The following is a 6,034-nucleotide window of genomic DNA, read 5'->3' on the forward strand; positions in this document are numbered from 1 at the left end:
AACAAAAAGTGATCTACTGACCAATAATTTTTTAAAAATAAGAAATAGGAGGATTGTTATTCTTGATAATATGCTTGAGCTACTGATCTTATTGTTGTGTGTTCTCACTTTCATTTTCTTGTTACTCACATTTGAAAATTTTGCACTAAATGTCTTCATCTGTCTTATTTTTACACATATTTGGATAGTCATGAGTCAACAAGAGCCTTCAAAAAGAAACAAAAGAGCAAAAAATAAGACATATGCTAAACTTGGATCATTATCATCATTAGCAAATATAAAACGACGGTTATTGACAACAAATGAAATTGTTCAAGCTATAGAGTTAGAGAAAGGACAGCTGCCTAAATTAATTGAACAACAACTAGTAGCACCACAATCTGAAGCTAATGGACAATCTGTGGAGGAGCATCTTCTTTAGAAGAAACCTGTAGAGGATCAAGCACAAATGAACTCTGTCACTCCTCCAATTGGTCAACAACCTAAAGAACAAGGTAACATATAAATTTAGAAACTTACTAAATTCATTTATGAATTCTAATTTGTTATATTTTCTTATAGTTGAATGTGTTTTCAGTAAAAACAAAGGAGGTTAAACGCAAATGCATAAAGTACATGGACGAAAAGAGCTTAAACTGATCTTATTGAATAGGCTCAATCAACCAGTTAGTCCTACTGAAGATGTTAAGACAGAGTTATGTAGCTTCCAATGTACATTGGCAAGAAATGTGACTCTCTGCCCATTTGATATATTTGATTGGAGGAGCATGGATACTAAAAAGAATTTATGGCATTATACTAAGGTTTGGAGTTTCCAGTATTTAGTTTCTTGTAAAAGTATTTTACTTCAATTGGCAAACTGAATGACACCAAATTGTAGGAGAAATACATTATTCCTGAAGCTGCAAAAAAATAGGCTTTGGTAACAATTCGAGAGGCTTGGAAAAGACATAGAAGTGACTTGAAGATAAATTACTACGCTCCATACGACAATGATGAAATTCGAATGGCAAAAAAGACTAGTGATATTCCAGAATGCCAGTTTAGAGAGCTCCTTAAATATTGGAAGTCTGAGATATTCAAGGTAAAATGTAGTTTAGAATCTCAAACATCCCACTTATTCTTCTCCAGATCTCTTTTTTGATATAGTTGTTGCTGCAACTTTATTTTTCTTTAACTTTCTCTTATTCTATTCTCTTCTTTGTTGCAATATTATTGCAGCTTCTTACTTCTTCCAATGTTGTAGTCACAACTAACCCGGAAGATTTTGCTCCCATCTTGGAGAATGTTCCATTTAGTGAGATTTTTATGCTTATCTCACTGTATAGATAAGATTAAGAACCACATGTTTTATGTTCCTGACTATTTTTCTTATTTGTAATAGTCAAAAAATAATTTAAGTTAGAAATTGATAAGATATAAATGTAACAGGACAAAAAGCCATGTGTTCAATTCTCTACTGAAAAACAAAAAATCTTAAGAACTTATTTATTAGTTAAGATTGATTTCTGAAACCTGCATCAAGATTTCACTAAACTAAGTGTCCTTTTGGATAAATTTAGTTTGATCGCTGAAATCTGCAGATTGGTTTAAGCTTCATATGACAGTAGCGTTCGTACCTTTAAAGCCTATTCTTCACTTGGAATTGTTATAAAAGAAATATTGTGACATTCACCTTGTCTTGTACGTTATGTAGAACTCATATGCATCTGGTTAACATTATAGATTCATTTATTTGCATAAAATGTCTGAAATAAATACTAAGAACCGGAAAAGCCTAAAGAATCCACACACAGCAGGCAAAAAGACTTTCGCTATAATCTGTCGTAAATTGATGTGTTCTCTTATTTATTATCTAGGCTTAACCCTTCATTTATGAAATTTATGATATCAATTTTTATGTGACTAGGAAAAAGGAAAGGAATATGTATCTGCTAAGGAGCTCTTTGTGGTCACAACAACAAGAAAAGCTAATCATTTGTACAATGCATCGAATGGGAACACAACTAGTAAAATTGTACGAATACTGTCAATATAATTTTTTTTATTGAGACCAATTATTTATTCTAAATTTCAATTTACAAGACTACTTGTTGGATATGCTTTGTTAGGCGAAAATGGAGGAAATTTAAAAGTAAATGAGCACAAATGGTCAGTCTGGTGATGCATTTTCAGCCGTCATGGGTCCTGAACATCCGGGACGTCTAAGACTATATGGAGTGGGGGTTACAAATACAACTTTGAAAAAGAATGTTGAAAATTCTAAACTAACTTCAAATTCAACAAATGATGTAGTGCGACGTATGCAAGAAATGATGCAAAAAATGGAGAAACAAATGTATAAACAAAGGAGAACTATGCGGCAATAAGTTATTGCTAATGTAGTTGCAGAACTTCAGCATGCAAGATTAATTTATCCTAATATACTAGCAGCATTGCCCATTCCTTCACCAAGAGAAGCTACTTCAGCTCAAACAATCGAGCAAGGTTAGTGTCGCTAAATCACTGTTTAGACTATTTCTTCTTCTACTACTACTACTTAAAGTGTATTTTTTGATTTCCTGGTGGACTTGTGTGTCAACTGATATTGATGATGATTTGAGTTTTTTAAGCCAGCCCTTCTGATCACTGTCTAATGAATCTCGAGACAATTCTATATTTAGATTATATTACACATACTTTTATACCTTAAAAACTCTTTCCAGTGGCTTTTCTTGAAATTATTGTATATCCCCCAACAATTATCTATTGTCGATTCTTTCTTCTTGTTGTAGCATTTTAATATTTGTTGGACTGCTGTAACATTTATGCTATAAGGGACTATTGAGTATGGCCTTGTCAATTTTGTTATAACCTATTTATTCTGATTGTGGCCTTGTCGGCCATTTGGTTAGCTGAGTATTTTCTTGGAACAACCTCGTCGGCTATGAGTTATTAAATATCAACTTCCATCATTCTATATACCACTGTTTTAGGAGATCTCCCCTTTGTCATTTGTTCTGTCCATTTCAGTTCATTCTCCCAAGATATAGGGCCTCTAGAAATGTTCAGCTATTGAAGTGTTAGTGATGCACTGATGCTATTAGTGAAATATTGTAAATTGTACCATGTTATTACAAAAATAAGAGAAATGATTAGTGTAAGAATTTTGATATTTCATTAACAAAGGTCTATGGTCAGAAGATGTTCTAGGCTAATATCATACAGTAGTATTTTGAAATTGTTGGTCCCAATGGCTATTGATACAAACTCTATCCAATCTCTTCCAAATACTATTTCTTGGACTTTTGTTATTGCACCTTATGAAGTTAAAGGCTATGAATTTGATATCTGTCAATCCACGATTATCTAAACAACTTTGGAAATCCAAGCTCCTATCCATTCTATTAGCCTTCTTCATGTTGACAGTGACATGTTGATCATCATCCGAGATTAAATAACTATATTGGAATTGCTCCAAAACACCAAATATATTGCTCTAAAAACACCAAATCGGTCCACTAGAATTAGAAAGGCAGTGTCGATATCCTTGAAATTTTCTGTAAACATCTATCTTTTGTTTTCCAACAAAGGATTCAAATATTGCTAGAAACTGAATATTGTTGACGTGGACTAGAGTTTTCAGCCTGTTAATGACCTTCTATGATCTAAGACCTCTTATGTTCTAGAAAAGTGCTTCTATATTGATGTTTGCATGTGTTACAATTTTTTTGTGAATGGCCTGTGTTAGCAGACACCTCTTGTGACAGGCCTGTGTTACCATTTTTTTCTTTTTTTTAGAATGTTGATTTTGGCTTTTGTGCTTTACTGTTAGTCATTATTCTTCTTGTTGTAGATAAATAAGACTCATAACAGTGATGTGATAATTACTAGAAGCAGTATGCAAATATCTCCTGCAACTTTAAAATGAAAGCAATTACTTCTTGATCCATCAGTTGATTTACAGAGAGTATTAGTTGTTATCCCTTGGGATTTTGCTTCAAGAAGTACTTTTTTTAACATTCGAAAATTGAGAGTCTTAATGGAATTTTTCTGGTGATGAAGTTTATCAGCTAAGTCTAGGATTAGATCATCAAGTATAATAGCATCTCTGTCAATTTTGCTTCTCTTCTTGTGTAAATATCTATAGAGGTGCTGGTTTTATTTTTCTTTTTGTATCTTGAAATAATGCATATGCAAGTCTATTTGCTTATTTGAAAGATTATACAGTTCGGATAAATAAAGATCTAATGGTTGTTTCTTGGATAAAATTAGTTACAGAGAGTAACTAATTGGAGACTTGCACCTTGTTTGGATGGTCGTTACCCGTTGTATTGTAGTGTATTGTTTAAATACAATGTTTGTTTTAGTTGTTACTCAAATTTTATTGTATCATGCTTCCTCCATTTTAAAATAAGTTGTGAATGTCTAGTATCTATAGACACTCAAATTTATAAGAATGGTAGTTCTAGCTATCTTCACAAAGTCCCAGATTTAATTTGCAGGTAGTGTTACTAATTTCCTTTATTTTTCCTTCCTGAAGAAACAAAGTAAACTTTTTACTTGTTGTACATAAAATGTACATTGTGTGAAGGTCTAGAACTAGAGTACTCTACCATACGTGAATATTAGTAATTGGCAATATTGCCTCTACTAGCTAGGCCTAGTACGTTTCACCTTTCTTGTATGTTTTGAATTCAAACGACATGATTCAAGTTCCTTATCAAAGTTAAGTTTAATTGCTTTAATGTCATTTGAATCTTATTGAATTTATATGCATGTTATAGATATAGAGTGATAAGTTTAAACTATATCACTGAAGTCATTGAACTTTTGCAACAAAATTGCTAAATTATTTTGTATTTTCATTAATTCTATGTAGGTGATGATATTGAAGAAGGAGATAAAAGCAGTACTGAAGACTTGACATAGGAGCTGAATTGAGTTGATGTTAACTTTACATATGTTCTGGAAGTCTCATTTTTGAAGATTGAAAACTGTGTGTTGTGCATCTATACATTTCACCCTTTTTGAATGGTTGAAAATGTTTATATATTTTGCTTTTATCGATATTACGTACCCAATTGCACCCATGGATCTTAGATTATAATTTTTGTAATGATATATAACTTATTCCCATGATATTTTTATGTGTATTTTATGTTATAAGAATATTGCATTGGCTCAATTATAATATATGTGAAACGAGTAGTATATATATGATTGAATACCCTAATATCAATCGTTGCAATAGCTTGATATTAATTGTTGCATTACCTTGTAATAAGTGTAGCAATAGACTTTGAACAACAATTATAATAGCTTAAAACTAATGCATACCATAAAAATAACTGTTGCAATAGAATGAAATGGCTGTCAAAATAATCGTAGCAACAACCTACAAAAAACTGTTGAATAAAAGTCTATCGAGACGGTACATAACCGTACTAATACGGTGTTAACCGTCGGCAATGGACTGGAAATAAATGTGGCAGAAAACTTTATTTCGACGGTTCATAACCGTATCAATTATAACTTTAACAGTTGAAAATTAATTAATCTGGGAACCGTCGCAATAAGGCCATTTACTGCTACAATTAAAGTAATCGTCGGACGCAACCGTCGCAATAGAGTTATTACTACGTCAGCTGTTGTAGCAGTTGCCTTAACCGTGGCATTTGAGCTACAACAACGGTAGGTAAGCCTATTACAACGGTAGCTTAACTGTGATATTATATCATATTTCTAGTAGTGTTAGGAAATAGCTAAATATTATTGAGTAAGCTAGACTATTGAGGAGGTAAACTTTCTCTCGAACAATTAACCCCGAATGAAGTCGATTTATCTCGAACATCAACAAGTATGCAAAATCAGTATAGCCTAAGCTTTAGTCCAACTACTCTCTCGGGCTAAATGTGTGGAAAAGGGTTTAGGATTCACTCTCTCGAGCTGACCCCATGACAACCCAATACCCACAGACCATCAACAAATAATCTTAGTTTTAAAACCTCTCTGTCGAGTAAGCCAAAAACACAAGGGTAGAATTGCATTTGCA

At 32.6% G+C, this 6,034-nt stretch overlaps 1 pseudogene; it reads left to right on the plus strand.

Moving 5' to 3' along the window:
• The first annotated feature begins 602 nt into the window (after positions 1-602).
• On the plus strand, positions 603-4,911 carry LOC125877454 (uncharacterized; annotated as a pseudogene).
• The last annotated feature ends 1,123 nt before the right edge of the window (positions 4,912-6,034 follow it).

This window comes from Solanum stenotomum, chromosome 9 (assembly GCF_019186545.1).
Source record: "Solanum stenotomum isolate F172 chromosome 9, ASM1918654v1, whole genome shotgun sequence".
In the NCBI taxonomy this organism is placed as follows: domain Eukaryota; kingdom Viridiplantae; phylum Streptophyta; class Magnoliopsida; order Solanales; family Solanaceae; genus Solanum; species Solanum stenotomum.